This window comes from Lonchura striata, chromosome 3 (genome assembly GCF_050655825.1).
Source record: "Lonchura striata isolate lonStrDom1 chromosome 3, ASM5065582v1, whole genome shotgun sequence".
NCBI lineage: Eukaryota > Metazoa > Chordata > Aves > Passeriformes > Estrildidae > Lonchura > Lonchura striata.
Window position 1 is genome coordinate 60,799,817 of NC_140705.1, and position 18,513 is coordinate 60,818,329.

Here is an 18,513-nt window from a genome sequence, read left to right on the forward strand (position 1 = left end):
CTTTATTTCTCTCCAAGTGCAATCATCTCTAATAACACACAATTTTTTTCCTTTGTGTTTGAAATTATGTGAACTCTCCTGATCCCACAAGCAAGAAATCTAACAGCAAGGAATAATCTTCTAATGTATTATCTTTCCAGATATCTAAATGTACTCCTTCCCTGCATTCCTCTCAATGCCCTCCACCCCTGTCGCCTGAAATAACTGCTCACTCATCACTAAAGTTTAGCCATGCTGTGCTGTACAAATCCAGAGAGATAAGAAACAATATTCTTCAGATAACAGCACTGAGTATTGCACAATGTTCTTTCTTGTCTCAGAGTTCAGTCTGCACCCTTAGTTAAAAAAAAAAAAAAAGTTAAATCAAAAGACCAACCCCTCTTTACAAAAATTGCCTTAAAATGCAGTGTGCAATATAGTTAGTGCAGTGCTAAAGACATTCAAAATAGTGGTGCTGTTTAAAGCAAGATTGTGGCCACCATCTTTCCCATGGTTTCCAATGTGTAGTATTAGAAACGATCTCTTTTTCTGTGCTTCAAGTAGCAATTAAGTATTGTATTTCAAATGCCACCACACATCAATGGTGAGTAAATAATGGCTTAAATAAGAACTAAAAAAAAAAGGTTTGTTTGCTTTTGCAGGTGTTAAATTTCAGCAGGACAATCTAACTCAAACAAAGTCCTAAACAAAAGTTACTGGAATTTGTAACTCACAACCTGAGTTTCATGTTAGACAAGGCAGATAATAAAATAATCTTTTCTGGCTCTAAAATCTCTAAACACTGATTCTTATTGTGTCTGTAAATTTCTTTTACATTGGGTTTTTTAACTTTAATCAAAACAATTTTGTTTAAATTGCTATTGCATGGGAAAATGATTGCAGAAACTACATGAGGTTAAAACATTTATTTTGTAATGACTGTCCTTAAAAAAATCCAAGCGGTAAAGCTCCTATGGAGAAGTACATTGCAAAATTTAAATGTGGATTTAAGTTATTTTCTTGTTCTTCTGGTAATTCGCTTATTTCTCCCTTGAGAACAAATGCAATGTATTCAGTACCTCGATGGATTCAAACTTACTCTCTGTAAGCTATCTCAGAATATTAGGAAAAATATTAGGAAAAAGGTAATTGAATAATTTTAGACACAGTAATTAATTCTGCATAACCCTTTTACGGTAAACTCAGCTGCAGTGAAACCCTGCTTGTGGAGAAGAGAATGAAAGCTGGAGATTGTTTCAATACAAGCTAGTAATGCTTCTAAGTGAGCCCCTTCCCCCAGGACTCCAGCTTGCAATCCTGTCAGAGCCCTTCAGTCAAGACAGTGGGACCAGGCCTGTAACCGAGAGGTTTAGTGGAGAAAATTCCATTACTTCACTTTGACAGGCTCCCATGGTAATTCTTAATTGGTTACTTTAGATTAGCTTCTCAGCCAACCCTTGTTAATGTGAAATGATAACATTGAACTGTGTTCATGGTTTAAGTATAATCCAAAGACCTGCATGAAGTGCACAGGGACAAAGTCAGAAATGATTTTGCACTTGTGCAAGGACAGAATCAGGCTGATTCTGTCAACCTAATCACAGAATCACAACAATCCAGCCGTTTATGGGCTTTATCAACCACCAGATTAAGACTCCATGTCTGTGCCGGTCATCTGTTACCAGCATGATTCTGCTACTTTTAGCCATGGTGCTATTATCTGATTTCTTATGCAATCTTATTTAAACATGAGTAGAAGTGGAAGAGGTGAGTTATACGTTTCTTAGAAAACTTGAGATGACATGAATAGACCAAATTAGTTGTTCGGTAATTATAAAAATCTGAGGTAATCGGGGAAAATTGAAATGGTCCCAGTCAGTACAGTTATTTGTTTTCAACTCAAACTAAATGCCTATGCCTGTTTTTTGTCCCAGAGACAGAAGAGAAAGTCTTTAAAATAATAGATTCCTTTTTATCTGATATGTAAAGATTCTCAGGCTGGCTCCAGGTGTTCTGGGCTAGAAACAGGCTACAGTAGGTTGTGCCAGGGCCTTCACTGCAGCATATGTACAGGGCAGTACATGCAGGATGCAAAGGGCATGCTACAGCAGTCAGTAAACTTTATATTATCCTAAAAGTATAACAAGTTGTTTTAACTATTCTTCATGTATTTTTTTTTTCATTAATCATTAATATTCAGTTAATAGAGTAGTGAGCAGAATGTACCCACAGATCTATCCATAAAGGAAGTAATTTACTGTCTGCTTTACAACAGTGTTGTGTAAACACTTGAGATGCATTGAGTATTGCATTTCTGTGGGAGTAGTGGCACATTCGGGTGAGCAAACACAACACTTTAGAGAAAACCAGCATTTTCAGTCCAGCCCCAGACTACACTGCTACCAGCCTGCAACAGTGTAAAAATAAACCAATGTTACTAATTAAAAAGACTGAGGAAGTGAAAATTACCCCAGCTCTTTAAAATTCAATGTTTGTGTTAGTTCCACAGCACTTCCGCTCGGTGCAGCTTGAATACAGCATTGGAGAGACTCTGGTCTTACTCCAAAACTCATGGATTTCATTCAGTCAGGGCCAGGCCCAGGATGGGTACTTGAACAGATGAGGTGAGAAAGGAAGCCCAAGAGACAATCATCACTTCCCATCATCAGGGTGGTTTCTTACAAATGCCTTAAAATACTCTTTAAAATTAGAAGTATTAATAAATAAATAATTCTACAACCCCTGTATTGTCCCATTACAACTACCTCTGTATGAGAAGGCAATCTAGATTCCTCTATTCTTGATCCCTCAAATCACAGTTCAGGTTTCAAATGTCATTATTCAATTGTTTCTTTCTTGACAGATGTAATATTGTTTCTCACAGTGCAGTTTCACTGCTGAACAGTGAATGGAACTGACCCACATGGAGGATCTGCAGAATCCTCCTCAGATTTGCAGCGTTCCCATGCATATCTAAATTGTCTCTGGGACCCAGCAGCAAGCCGTGTTGTACCTCATTGCGAGGCTACTGATTCCAGCCTTGCTGGCATTCTCCAGGATTCAGCAAAATTACAGGACTTGTTTAACCCTGTGCATGTCCTTTAAAAGTCTTGCTGAACTGGAGCCTGAGTAAAGCCCAGGCCCAGCAGGCATTCCTGTACATCCTCAAGGATAATAGTTGACTAATGAGTTCAGGGAGAGCTGATGGACAACTTATAGTGATTGGGATCTTCAGTACAGCTAATTTACATCCTTAACATTTTTAGAATTTCAGTATGGTGTCTGTACATCAGAAGTCACTGTGGCATACATACTGCCCTGTTTCTTGCAGACACAGGAGCTTCGAATTCTTACTCTCAACCCTCCTACATTCCAATGCAATTCCTTTCCTTAATGAGCATGCACCCAAAATGACCTTGTGTTCCATTCTGCAAAATGGTGCAATGTTTCCCTGAATGCTGGAGCTCAGGTTTGCATGACAAGAGTTGCAACTATTTTTCTGTGCACCAAGATTTGCAACAAGACAGGCTTTGCAAACATATTTTTGGCCTCTCCTTAGGCTGACAAGAATTTGGTCAGCCTGGTAAGAAATCTTTTGCATATGGTAAATTAATTTTATTGAAGCACCTCTTTATATTAGTCTTTTAAAAGGGTCTTCTGAATGCAAAGGCACATACTATTCCTCAGTCTGCCCCTCCGTGTGCTTTACAAATTTTTTTTTAATGAGGCAGGTAGAATCTGACTTCATGCAATTGATCATGACATTGTGTTAACAACTGCAATATAAAATTAGCTCCTCTCATGACTATAACATAATTTCCAAACTTCCTTCCATCACATGCTTTGTCATTCTGGAGTCTCAGAAAATTCTGTGCTGTGCACTACACTGCTGACCAAGGCACTGGCAAGACCGAAACTGGATCTATCTAATCATTAAGTACTATTCAGCCTTTTCCTCCCACAACAGATGAGATTCAGTGAGCACCAAACCTCACTGACATTCCCTGATGATGTCTTTGGTTTGTGGTGGTGGCAAAATTGCTTGTCCCAGTAACCTCCAATTACTGTATTTAGGTGACAAAACTCACACAAATCAACATCTCCACTAACAATGCATTTTCACTATTTTAATGTTGCAGAACTACTTGCATTTTACTTTTGGCACAGGTTCTAATTTAATTACATTTAAGTCAATGGGAGCTAAAAGAATCCTTCCCTTTGCTTCAGTGATAGGAAAAAAGCCTAGCAGTCAAGGTTTATTCTCCAAATATTAGTAGAAATGCTCCACTTATCAGGCAGTTGATACTGTTAGCTCAAAGGCAATAAAATCTTTGCATCCAAACATAAGCTTTTGTTAGATCTTAGTTGACAGATGGATTTGTAAGTTGATAATACAATCTTGAATTTCTTCTTAAACTTTGTTAAATTGAAGCATTTGGGAAGTGTGGATTTTTTCAAAACAGCTCTTTGAGGAACAATACTGAAATTGTGATGCCAGTGAACCTTGACTTTCCAATCATTGTAAAGTGTCATTAAAAGACTATTATAAAACTGGAATCTAGTTTTATTTTTGTTTGGATAAAACAACTGAAGACACATGGACGAGGGCAGAGCTAACCAAACAAGAAGCAGATTTCTACTAAACCTGCAAACTTAACTTTCTGCTCCCTTCAAAACTTTTTCCCTAGTAAAGGCGACTTAGCAGTGGGCACTATAAAAGACTTCTGTGTGCTGAGCGCAGGTCCTTAAGCACTATGAAATTCCTGAAAAGACTCTCATAGGCTACAGTGGAACTTGCAATTAAGCTCTGAATGTGAGCATGAAGAGATTCCCCAATTTCAGTTTCTAGATATAACAGTGGTGGAAGTGCCCAACTTTATGAAATGTGTAATTTTATAGTATGCTGTTGTATATGGCTCAATAGTGGTCCTGATGTGGCAGCTTGGGATACTTCCAGAATAGTACATGTTAATTCCTGAGTGAACAGCTTTTTGGAAGGAAATTTTCTTTTAATGAATTAATGAGCAGCAGCTGTTGGGAGAAATGCATTTCTTTTTCTTTCAACAGTGCTTCATATGTAGAACAAACACACATAACTTGTGCCTGTACAAGAATGATACACTTCTAAATATATGGACAAAAGACATAGCCAGGATTGTTCTTTAGACATTACAAAGCACTGCCAGGCAAACAGTAGCATAATCTTTAGTTTAAACAATTCAGTACTGCTGGAAATAACTTTAAAGCCATAACATAAATGGGTTCTGAAACCCTACAACAGGACATGGACAAACAGAAACGGCTTCTGCAAAGTTTATGTATTGCACTCTACTTGCCAGAAATGTAGTTTAAGTCAGGAAAAGGTGTGAACCAAATTGTTCAAAGTGCAACTAATTGATTATTTACTATAGCTGCTAGCAGACAAGGAATGTAAAATGTCATTCCCTGTCTGTGTGCTTAGCATGTGATAGACCTATGATCTGGCAGAAACTGCCCTGGAGTCTCTTGGCTCAGGCTCCAGATTAACACAGATCTTGCCTGCGCAGACAAAATCCTGTGGGCGATGAAGAGCTTACACAAATTACTATTTCAGGGCTATGCCAATATATTGTTTCTTTTCCAACCTATATTGCTCCAAGAAGATGTTGGGAGCATTTTTTTCTACTGGCTGTAGAAAAGTGGGGATTTTGGACACCCAGCTCCATGTGGCTTGACTTCTACATTCTCCTGAGAATTACATCCAAGAACTTCAGGGATGATGACTCCTGTAAGATTTAAGGAAGGCAATTTGCACAGCTTGTTCCGTCCCATGCTGCATTTGCCAAGCCAATAATTGCACTTTTCCTGAAGCACTGTCTTAGCTGAATAGTTTGGTGGACTGGAGAAACTTCCACACTCATGTAACAATACTGGGCAGTTGGATCCTGATACTACTTACTGTGGAGCTCTTCAACCACATGAAAGGCAGTCTGCTCTTTCACCTTTCCTGGTGTTTTCTGGCCCTCCTCTTGTGTTCACCGATGTACCCACCAGGCCTACTGGAGACGTGAGGGACTGCAGCTGCCAAAAGACGCATATCCCACCCATCATCACACACAGTCTCTATAAAAGGAGCATGAAAGTCACACATGGCTTTTATGGGCGAGGTGCTCTGGAGGCTATTTTTGAATAGCACTGAGTGCTGGTAACATTCAACTCATTTGTTAAAGGTTTACAAAGCACTCATGCTACATAAAATAAAAAAAAAAAAGCCACAAAAAACCACACTAAAATTCTGCAGTGACCTGAGCCATCAGACTCAGTGCCATCCTGTCATTGAGGACTGGGGATTGTGAGTGTGCTCCTATCTACAGCTCCAGATCAGCAAAACTGATTTAAGGTATTTTAAGGTCCAGAAAAGGGCAATGAAGCTGGTGAAGGGTCTGCAACACAATTCCTACGAGGAATGGCTGAGGGAGGTGGGGTTATTTAGCCTGAAGAAGATGAGGCTCAGAGGAGGCCTTATCGCCCACTATGATTCCCTGAAAGGAGGCTGTAGCCAGACGAGGGTTGGTCTCTTCTCCCAGACCCTAGTGACAGGACAAGAGGACATAGTCTTAAAACTGTACCAGAGGAGGTTTAGGATGGACTTAGGAGGAATTTCTTCACAGAAGGGGTGATGAGACACTGGGATAGGCTGCCCAAGGAGGTTGGTGGAGTCACCATCCCTGGAGATGTTTAAGGAAAGACTGGATGTGGCACTGAGTGCCATGGTCTAGTTGACAGTGGTGTTCGGTCATGGGCTGTGCTCAATGACTTCAGAGGTCTTTTCCAACTTAGTTCATTCCGTGAAAGTAGCCCCTGTACCTAGAGATGGACCCAACCTGGCCACTCCCTGCCTGTTCCTTTTGCTAGTGTCAGGGGTACCATAGCACACTTTCACAGTCAGACCAACACCAAAGGCAGCTGTGCCTGGCGTCACTGCTCCCTCGCACCCACCTCCCATCAGACTCACACCGGAGCCCAGCTGCCCCTGCCAGCCTTCCATCGCTGAGCTGCCCGAGACAGGGACAAGCGACTGCCGATGTTCTCCCGCTCTGCAGGTCTGGCTAGGGATGAAGGGCCTGAAGCACGCCTCTGGCATCCTGCCTGCACGGCCCTGCCCATCCCACCCCCCGGCAGCAGCGGGCGGGAGCTCCCCCAGCCGCGCCATCCTGAGCGGGCAGCGCCAGCGCCCGGAGGCAGCAGAGGGGCGGCAGGGGGCGGCAGGGGGCGGCAGGGAGCCCTCAGGGGTGTTCGGAGCAGCCCCCGGGCCGCTGCCGCGCATGCGCACGGAGCCCGCGGGCGCCGCCCGTGCCGCCCGGCAGCGGCGGGACTTTGCCCCGGTGCCGTCACGCGGCGGCGCCCAATGGCCCCGCGCGCCCGAAATAGCGCGCTATAAATGGCGCCGCCCGCCCGCCCGCCGGCCCAGGTGTGGCGGCGGCGCAGCGCGGGGCCGCCGCCCCGGGCCCGCCGCCACCGCCCGGCCCTCCCCTGGTCGCGGCTCGCCCTCGCCCCGAGCGGCCGGCTGGGCGCGGTCCCGGCCTGCGGGAGAAGCCCCGGGGCAGGGTGTGTCGCCTTCGGGGCCCTTGGTGCCTGGCGTTGTCACTTTGTCCTCCCTCCCTCAAGGACTCGCTGACTCTTCCTGCAGGTCTTGGTTCGCTCCTCCCTTCAAAGCGTGAGCTTCACCTGGCTCTGCAGCAGCCGAGGGTGGCACGCCATCGTGCAAAGCCCAAAGATGTCCTGGCAGCCCTGCCGTGTGTGTGCTTTTAAAACAGCATCTGTTTGAGACCTGAGACTGCCTGTTCCCGATGAAGGAAGCGGGCTGATAAAGCTTATCGCCTTGGCCCGAGCTCTTCCATCTCCCCGGCATTAGTCTGAGCCCTGGTGCCACGGGAGAAGGCTGCAGAGATAGCGCTGGGCCAGGCCCTTGCTGGGGAGGATGCTGCTGGGGAGACACGGGCCAGCCCCGCCTCGGGCTTCCCACCCGATACACACACACACAAGGCATGCGTGAGCCCAAACCCACCCATGGAGAAACCTAAGGTGGGATTTTCTTTTTATCCCATTTCCAGATGGAAAAGATGGGGATGCGTCACCAGGAGGCGAGCAGAGTAAAACTGAAATTACTCAGAATGAAAGCAAATGATCTCCTATTTGAAGATGTGTGCTTTTTAAAAAAACACATGATAAGGAAAATGTTAAAAATATACCAACTTCCTGACTATACTCAAGACTGCAAGGGCTGTAAGTGCAGTGACCCTTTCAAAGATTTGTCCCTACTTGCTTGAGCTGTGCTGGTTTTGTGGACATGCTCCCAACACGTGTTCTCAGTCTGCACTGTGCAATTGCACCTGTTCTCACCCTACTACTTGGACATAGTCCTTTCCTACTCTCAGATAAGTTATCTGCTGTAGGGTCAGTGGGTTTGGATTTGGGTTTTTTTTTTGTTGTCTGTTTGGTTCTGTGGTTTTTTGTTTGTTTTGGGGTAGTTTTTTGGTGGCGTTTTTGCTTTTTTTTTTGTGAGACCTTTGTAAGATAATAAAGAATATACATTTTTTGTTGGGGAACAGTATCTTACATAATTTTTATATGCACACATATATATATTTATATGATTTCATACAGCTGAATTCTCTAAATAGGAAGTTTATTCTCTTTTTTTTTAGTTGCCACTGGATTCAAGGAGAGATATTTACTGAAATGCTTAGCATAACAGCTGGGGGAGAAGAGTGATCATCAAATGAAATTATGAGGTGGCAGGTTCAAAAGAAGGTACCTCTTCACACAAAACAGATCTTGGAAGTTACTGCTACAGGATGTCAGGAAGCAGTTTAAAAAGCAATTAAGCATGATCACGGAAGAAAAATCTGCACAGAGATGTTCAGAACAAGCACCTCCGATTCAGGAACTTTTTGAGGTGCAAATCCTCATCCTGCGGAAGCATTTTGGGGAGCAGCCTCCCCTGTGCTCATGCTGTCATTAGGCAATTACTGTTGGCTGCTCTGGAGATAGCCCTGGACTGGACTTGAAATGCTGCTGTTCTGACCCAGCACAGTCATCCCGACATGTAACTGTCATTTCATTCAACATGGGTTTTTTTCCAACAATCTTTAATAAGTCATAGACAACAATTCTTGCAATAAATCTTTGTGACACAAAAATGCTCTTTATGTTCTGTACCTCTCTTGTTCTTTCCTGCCTGTTACTTTGATTGAGGGATGGAAGGTTGCTTCACTGTGTGTTTGTATAATACAACATTATCAAGCTGAGCGCTGGTCCGTGCCTGTATTTCCTAGTTAATTATTTGATATAAATAAATATTAATAATCTGCATTTCTAAAGGTGGCCACAAGCCAAAAGACTTGCTGCTTGTTTAAACACTCAAAGTAAGAAAATGTGGAGCTCCAGTCCTCATGTGCTGGCAGAATGAGACAGATGGGCCATTTGAGAAAGCGATTAAAATACCAGCAATACCTGCCTAAACAGTTACAAATTCCACACTCCACATCTGCAAGGGCTTGTATTTATTATCTAGGGCATGGGACCAGACCTTGTGAGCCTGCTGACACTGAAGGGTGACAGCAAGGATGAGGTGCCAGTGTAGCAGAAGTGATGTGGGGGGCTGAGTGGTGCCAGCCCCCCGCCCCTGCCCTGAGCTGCCCGAGCCTGGCTGAGGGCCCACGGGGAGCTCCTGTTCCAGCCTTGTGCTGGAAGGAAGTGGATTGCCACCTACACTTTCTGTTGAAGAGTCAGTTTGGGCATGTGAATGTTTGCAGGGTTTTTTCTTTTTTTTTCCAAAAACAAGACAAGTTTTAGTGCTCAGGAGTGGAGATCACGTGGAGAAAAGGAGCATGATCATCCCATGGCATTGAAAAATATTCAGGTGCAGGTCTCCTGAAAAAGATTCCTTTCCTGTTAAGGCTGGAGAACCTCTATAGACTCTCATGTACTTTTTTAAACGTGGTGGAAATCCAGTGTGTCAGTCATAAGACAGAGGGGAATTACCTGAGGGAAGGCCGTTTCCCTAAGGAGAAGTGAAAAGAGGACCTGTTTCTGCTGAGGAGCGTCCTTGCCATATGGATTGGATGTTATAGCAGTGTACAGCTCTTGGGTTGGAGGCACATCTTCCTACATGTACAAGGATCCAGCTTAGGGTGGATGTGGGCAAAAGCCAAACGGTAGAGCTGTTGTTCTTCCTGTTTGTCTCACCTGTGTTCCCATTGCTCTGCTGGTTGATGGGGGATCAGCAACAGGCTGCATATGGAATGGGAGACAGCAGTTGCTTACAGAGATTGACCATGCAAGCCCATCCTGCTGAGAAGTCATGTTTCTTTTACATGACTGACATCTCTGTTGCTGATAACTATGCAGATTGTGGCTTTAGCAGCCTCTCAGAGACAGCTGTTTCATGAGGATGAGTAGTTCTTCAAAAGTTGCTTAAACATGAAACTACCTTGGGCTTTGTATAGCTCTTTTCTCCAGAAGTGGGTTAGCATTTACTGTAAATACAGTAAAATGAATTTATTCTTTAGTTGGAGGACACAGGCCTGGGAGGGATGGAATGGGGAGCTCAGTCCCACAGAACCAGCAACAGGGATTGGGCTTCAGCCCAAAAAGAGGGCTGCAGAACAATTATTCCACCTGCCTCACAGTCTATATACATTTATACCACATTGTCTGCACGTCCATAGCCACCGTCTGTACTTCCCAGTAACTTTTTAATGAACCTCAGTCTGCTAGTAGGTGTCCAAAAGTCCCAAGTCTGAAGTCACACAGGAAGAATGGAGAGGTCAGTGGCACTGGCACTGCATCCCTGTGGTTGGTGGGTTTTTCAGTCTCAAGTCCCACGCTGCTGTGGCACCTATTAAGCTCATGCAAAGTTCTCAGAGTACTAGGGAAGATCTCTCCTGATTCCTGTGAGTTTCAGCTGCTGAGCAACACCTGACTTAGATTCCATTTTGGTTTTCCTTCAGTTCATCCAGTCCATTCCCACAGACACTGCTACAGATCTGTACTGTCTGCAGGGCCAGGCAGCTCCTGCAGCCCAGGCATGGGGTATAGGTGTGTTCCCACAGAGCAGTTCATCAGCACTTTTGTAGGAACTGCAAGTCACCTGAGTCACCTGTGACTGGAATGGCAGGAGATGTTGTGTCTCAAAAACATTTGGAGAGCAGGAATGTTTTTTTGGAGTGGGGAGGTAGCTGAGACTCTTTGGAAGAAGAAATCTTTGATAAATTGCCTAAAGGTACAGTGGTGGTGCCACACAGGCAGTGCCACACAGGCATAAGGAAAGGGAAGAAAATGAAATTATTGTTTTTTTTCCAGGAGAAAGACTTGTCTTTATTCACTGGTATGTATTCAGACAGTGCTGATTTATGGTCACATATATAAAATTTTCATTCAGTCCATGTTTTCCACTAACCAGAACAAGACAGTGCCTATCATCTGGGCAGTTGTAAACATGAAAATACATTAATTTGAATTTGTAGTTTTTTCATTTTAGTGAATGATATTTTTGCTCTTCATTTGGTGTGTCAAATCTGCCAGGGGACCTTGGGCACAAGCACTGTGCTGTAAGAAGAAGAATGTTGGCAGAAGTGGCTCCCCAGCCCCATGGAGAGCATGGGCCCGTTGGGATCAGGTAAACCCATGCTGGAGCTTTCTCTTCTTCCTTAACCTTTGGCCATATGAGGGTTTTGGCAGGCAGCTTGCAAGGTTGTTCACCCTGGAGTAACCTCACTTCTCCAGCCTCAGGACACTCACTTGCCTCTGCTACCCAGCAGAGAGCCCAGAGCCAGGTGTCACCTGTCAGGCACAACTCTTGTACCCTTTAGTACCCCCCACCTCCCTGCCCATTTGTCAGATTGTCCCTGCTGCATGACTCTAATGCTGCTTTGTGCAAATGTTTTGGGGCAAGTGGAAGGAAATGCAGCAGAACCTGCCCAACCACTGATCTGTCTACTAGCAAGATGCCCTCTCTGGGTCAGTGCAGTGCAATTTTATTGGCATAGGAGCCTGTCTGGCTCCTAAGTAAATTCTGTTGCCACTGCTATCTTTAAGTTAGAGCAAACTTAAATAATTCCCACTCAGCTGAAGGAATGTGACCGCCAGGCTGGCTGCAGAGCACAGTTGTGTCCTTTCAGCAAGAGTCACTTGCAAAAGGTGTCTTGGGAATGGCCATTATAATATTTTTCTTTTAAACTTGGGTATGCCTTATCCATGTGAAGAAATATTTTTCAACAAATAAGCATTCCTGGTGCCCATGCTGCTGTTATCATTAAACAAATATTTCATTTAGGGGGTATGGAAACAGATTTATGAGGTTTTTTATCAAACACAACCATTAGCTGTTGACAAAAGAGCACAGATTGCACTATATTTTAGGGTTAAGAGAATTAGCTCTTCTAATATATTCTGCAAATTTATTGCAAGGTATTTTTTTACAGTGTAGTAATATTTTCATGTCACTTTTTTTTTTCTTAAGTACAGATTTTGAAGTGTGGGTATTATTTATAAGCTTGGATGTATTTGTAAATTCTAATGATGTAAAATTGGCACTCTCATATGAATGATGCTAGAGGAAAAATATCTACATGTAAGTTTTCACAAAACTTTCCACAAGTGCCCTCCACCCATACTACAGCAGGTGGGGGGTGTAATCACAAGCAGCATTAGCTAAAACACCTTAGGCTAACCTTGTGGTCTCTTGACAATTTCCACAACATAAAAATCCCAACAAACTGTTCACATTCTACTTAAAAAAAAAAAAAAAAAGTGTTATGAAATCAGGATCCTGTCTTTCTAGATATAACCAAACGTGCTTTCTTTTCTCTACTTGTGAGTTGTTCATATCACTTCAGGTAGGTGAGGACAGGGACTCTCTGAACTACACTTTTAATGTTATGTGAAGATTAACAGTGATGTGTAAACTTTAGACTTTCTCTTCAGAACGTTCTTAACCTCCCATAAACTAGTATTACTGAATTATTGCAATTGGTATAAATAATTAATTTTTCTTACTACAGTTTAAGAATAAAAATAATGTCACAGATAATTTAAATACTATAATTCAACACCTTCTAATTAAATTTTCCAGCCAATAAAAAGGTAGAAATAGCAGAAATTAAAATCTTCCAGTTGACCACTTCCCCCTTAGATGATTTCTAAAATAAATATTAAAGTCAGTATTCAGTGATTTGAATATTTTTGCATATATCCACAGCAACCCTCCTACTGATGCTAAGTCTTGTAAAAATACAAGAGGACATCCAGTAATGAGTAATCCCTAAAACTGATATTTAATATTCCACAAAGGAGCTAACATATTTACAGTTCTCACATGGCACACCTTAATGTCCTTTTAATTTATTTTAAACTAGATAAAAGAATCCATAATAAGACTGATTTATATGAAGTCATGATGAGAGTCTCCATTCTCATGAAAACAAAATTGTTGTAAAGCCCTGGTCCCATTGACTTCAACACCTAAACCAAATTTTCCCTGCCAGACTTCAACTCCCAGCTTGTGTGTCACCAAAAGAGATGGAGCAATTGTTCTCAAATACCAACAAGCAGGTGGGGTGAGCATGGAAGATTCTAGTTTCAGAGAGATGACATCTATTAGGATACTTTTAGGAATTAAGGATAAATGAAACATATAGCACAGTATGTTGAATTACTGTGACAAAACCCCCAGAGTTTACAGAGGGACATTTCATCTTTAGAATGTATCTGTGCTGTTCTAGCCTAATTTTGACCTCAAACCATCTGACTATAGACACTCAGTTTAACACATTCAAACCTGTTGACCCTCGAACCACCGAGTGGATTTGTTAATGGTTACATCTCATTACTTCTGATTTTTAGCCACCCACAGAGAGTGTGACACTTTCCAAGAGAGCTTTTCCATCTAAGCAAGAGCTGCCCTGATTATCACTGAATAGTTCTAGCCCAGGATGGGTGGAAGGCAGGGCTCACCTTTGAGGTCACACATCTAGGTGGCACAGTGAAGTCCAGTGGATCCTTTTGAAGGTATAGGGTGTGAATCAAGTCTTTGAATGGTGTCACTCCTGATATTCCACTCTCAGATTGGGATCTACCCTGCTAGGTCAGCACATGTGGCAGACAATACTCTGAAGACCTTTAGGAACATTAGCCTTTGCTCCATTTCCTGCTGAGGTGCCTATGTGAGACTCTGTCAGGGCTGAAGAGGCAGATGTGATGCTAACTTTTCTGTTAGCCATTTCTCAGCTCCCTGTCAGCCCCCAGGCCCATCCTAGCTGGGTCTGTCTGTTCCATCTGCCCTGGGCAAGGGGGAGAGGGTGGCTGCTGGCAGCCCCTCAGTAGCAGCCACGTCAATCTCCTTGATTGTCTCTCTAAAGATTATCCTGATCCTCTGTTGCTTATTAGAACCATTTTGGTACAAGCCAAATGGTAGAATTTTATTACCATTTCAGTTTTCAGGTTTTTGGTTTTACCTTGAACTGTGGAAAATGTGTTTTTTGGGACCTTGCCAGGTTGCATCAGTAAGCCTGACACTGGTCTCCTGGTCACTGCCACAGCTGCACGTTTAGGGAACCCCAGTCCCTAAGTCTATGCCCATCCAGTCTGGAGAGATCTGGAGAAAAATATTATACAACCCAAAGTGTGTGATAAGCAGCAGTGATGCAAGGAAGGGCTTTACACTGAATAACCTCTTCATGACAAATGCTAGAGCAATGTCTGCAATGTCAACCACCCATGGCCATGGTGCTGACTATGGGTAATAAATATGTGGGTGTGCAAACCAGCCTCTGAGGGAAGGCTCTAATCACAGGTAAAGGTGCTTTGCTTAGTGTTATCAGTGACATCTGGTGGTAACAGAAAGTAAAGTAATTTCATATCTTTTTAAAGGTTGTGTAGGAGTTTGAATGGCTCATCCCAAATGAAGTATTTTCCAAAGTGTATTTCTTTCTGACAAAACCACATGGTGACCGTGCTCCATGCCAGGAGCAAACACTAAGCAAATCTGTACATAGCATGGGATTTTTTGGTGGTGGGAAATACTGGAACCGAGGAAGCCACCAAAATATTTATTGTGCCTGCAAAGCAGTTGATAAACACCTGTTCTTTGTTACGGTTAGCTACATATACCCTTGTAAGTGTTCACAGTCCTTCCAAATCAATGAACATGGCAGCAATCCAGCAGGTGTGGGTGGAAGACCAGTGTCAGCTAAGGCAGAGAGAATCATGAGTGCTGCTGGGGGTTAAGTGGTGAGTGGGCTGGCCTGAGACACCACACAACCTCCCACAGGCCCTGTGGGGACTGCCAGGGAGAAGCTGAGCTCTTATCTGAACCCTATTCCTGACTTCCCAGTCCCTCCTTGGGCTGGACACCTTTTGTAGGGGACAGCATTTCTCAGTGATGTAGTTCTTAGCTGAAAGCAGCAGAACCAGTGCAAAAGGAAACACATCTTCCTTAATTTTGCACTTAACCTCATGGTGTAAATGAAGACTTTTTTGTTTCAATACCTTCTGTGAGGAGAAGTTCCTTTCTGATTTTGCCCCAGTTTTGCATCAGAAGCTTTGTTCATACAGGAGATTTGTTTTCACAGTGGTTGGGGAACTGCACCTCTCCTTTTCTTATTTGTATGGCCACATGCACTCCTTTTTCTTCTTGGGTGAAAAATGGAGAAGATTATCTCTCCAGAAAGGTACCTTCTCACTCCCTGTGTGCACCTCACTTGCTGCTTTTATGAATTCAGCTCTAGAAGGCAAAACTGCAGGACTTTGCTGTGATTTTTAAATTTGACAAATCATTAAGGTAAAAAATTATCCAATAAATGAACAATGAAATGAAACAAAACCCAAAACTCAAAACCCAACTAAAATCATACACAAAGCATCTGTGCATGTTGTAATATGACTTTCTCTGTAATGTTTTCTGCTCTTCTGAAAATGGCTCTTGAGAGGACATTTCACACTACAGATTTCTGAAGCCAGCATCGAAACTTTCAAGTTTAATCTCACCTTGAAGAACAAACAGTTCTTGAAGCAATTAACTCTGATAAGGCAAGTGCAAAAAAGGACAAAGATAGGATATCAGCTATACTGAAAATGTGTCTTTCTTTTCATAGCCTGTTCCTCCTGAGAAGCAGTGACAAAATAAAGACCTCTGGATCTGTTAGGCTGGGAGAATGATTCTCTCAGGCCTGCCAGAAAGATCCTTGAAGTCTCAGCACATCTGTAACAAAATGTGCTTGAATCAGATGCTTACCATTGGGAGTAAACTGTATTGTGAGTGTTGTAATTTTGAACTTCTGGAAGGCATTCCTGTAGAAAAACACTTCATTAATATATTGAACTGTCAGAAACTCTGTGTTTCCACAGATATATTCACATATCAAATTCAATAATTTGGCCCAGCAACCCCAGTTGGTGACATCCCCAGTCCATTCTCATACCTGTGGAGCTGTCTGTGTGCTCTGGTGACTCCTCAGCCAAGGCACAGGTGGGGAAGGCAATGTCTCCCTCAAATATTTCCAAGCAGTTGTTTATGAGGAACTCCACCAGCACTGTCACCTGCACACAGAAAACAGCCCATTTCAGTCAAGACATATTGAAGATTCTTTCCTCACCCTGCCTGCTCTCTTTGTAGGAAGGACAACACAGAGAAGGGTGGCTTGTGCCAAAATTCTGGCTTAAAGTCCAAGGGTGAGTCCACCATGGGGGATAAGGCTTGATGCTGCAGACAGATGGATCTGCCCCAATACAGACAAAACACCAGCAGCCACAGCTTTGGCCTCGCTGCCCAAGGGCCCAGGGGTGACAATGGCCATGGGTGCCCCTTGCCCTCCACATGCAAACTCTGCAGGAGCTGTGACTTAAGGGGCTGCAGAGCAGCTGCTGCTTTTGCTCAGAGGAGGCGAGATGAGGGGCAGCCTGGCCCATCCCATCACAGGCTGAGGGACACGTGAGCTGAGGGGCACCCCCAAGGTCCAGGGGTGCTGTTCTGTTCAGCTGCTGCAGTGGCAGTGGGATGGATCCCTATGGAATGCTCTAAATTGCCCCAGAGGGAGCGGCTGCTCGGTGAGTTCAGGCACCTTGTCATTCATCTCCTTCTCCACTTCCAGCGGGAGCGCGCTGTCCGTCCCTGGGCTCAGCATATTTGGGCCAATGCAGATGGCCAGGTTGCTGGAGTCCATCCTGTTGGTCTCAGCATTTTGGCTGATGTGGTGGAACAGAGAGAGCAAGAGCTTGAGCAAAATGAGGTTTGGTCTCGGCAGCTTGTCAGCCACCCTGCGTGAACACAAACAAAATGTCACGTTAATTGATGGTGCAGTGGCCTCTGCTTCTTGATTTGAGCAAGTCTCAAACTTAGAGTAGCACCACTTCCTCCAGAAAGGGGCATGTGTGGGCTCTCTATATCTCTCAGAAATCCCCATCTGCAGCTGAATGTGTGGTTAATTATGAGACCTTGAACTACAAGGTCTTGGTGGAAAGGAAACACATGTCCTGGAATAGAAAGAATGGTGCCAAGAGATGTCACTGGAGGCTTCCCAGTGCCTGTGGTTGTGCTGTGGGGCTTTCAAAGCACTCCCAGTCAGCCCCCACACCTCCTGTTCCTGAAGAGCAGAACAAAGTGGTGGTCTCCATGTGCCCAACCTCACCCCCAGCAGATGTGAAGGCTCCGTGTCAGTGCCTGTCCCACAGCACCGTCACCGTGTTAGCTGAGGCACTGCAGCCTCTGCCCTCTTCCCATGCCATTCGTTTTGTAGGGCAGCCACCAGCAGGGTCTGCCCTGGACAAAATAGAGAGACTGGCAAAGGTGGTTTCCTATCCTCACCAGTTAGAGGCTCCTTGAGAGTGTTACAAAGTATTCAGAGACACATAGATAAAACACTGTGAGCCACAAATTCATGAACCCAGGGGACAGGAACATGGAGAGGGATTGGGACATCCTCTTCAGAAAGCCTGTGTGCTGCCACCACTAAGTCTGAAATCAAAAAGTCATTCAGACCCTCAAGATGCTTTAGAAAAAGAGATTGTAATGATGTGATCCATCATCCCAGAGCTGAGGAGACACAGAAATGCAGGTAGGTGTTTGGATGTGGGTCTTGGCTTCCAGACGGGCTGCTGTTCCCCAGCACATGGGTCTGGCACACAGCCCTGACTGCACGTGGGGCTGCACAGCCAGGCACGGCTGCTGCAGGCTGCTTGAATGCTGCGGAAGTTGTCAGCTGCAGGTTATTCAGGGCACTGAGGAAAATTGCAGTTCTGCATATGTCAGATGGAAGGAAACAATTTGAACTTTGTGTTTGATTAGAAGTCTGCCTCCTCTGTGGATTTGATAAGAAGCCTTTCACTTTCCCACAGGGCTTCTCCACCGTTTGTCTCTGCACTCATCATCGCACAGGGGAGGCCACGGGCGTTTCCAGTTCCTTTTCCTTGCTCAGAGCCGCAGCGTCATCCATCGGGTGAGTGAGCGAGTGCGCGGGGAGCGGGAGAGGCCAGAGGGAGCGGGCGCTGCAGGCG

The 18,513-nt window shown here is 44.1% G+C and overlaps 1 long non-coding RNA gene across 1 annotated transcript; it reads left to right on the top strand.

The window, feature by feature from the left end:
* Positions 1–7,432: 7,432 nt before the first annotated feature.
* On the top strand, positions 7,433–9,161 carry LOC146767918 (uncharacterized). The gene is made up of 2 exons (XR_014954272.1): positions 7,433–8,244; positions 8,667–9,161. It is a non-coding gene; the product is annotated as an uncharacterized LOC146767918 (long non-coding RNA).
* Positions 9,162–18,513: the final 9,352 nt, after the last annotated feature.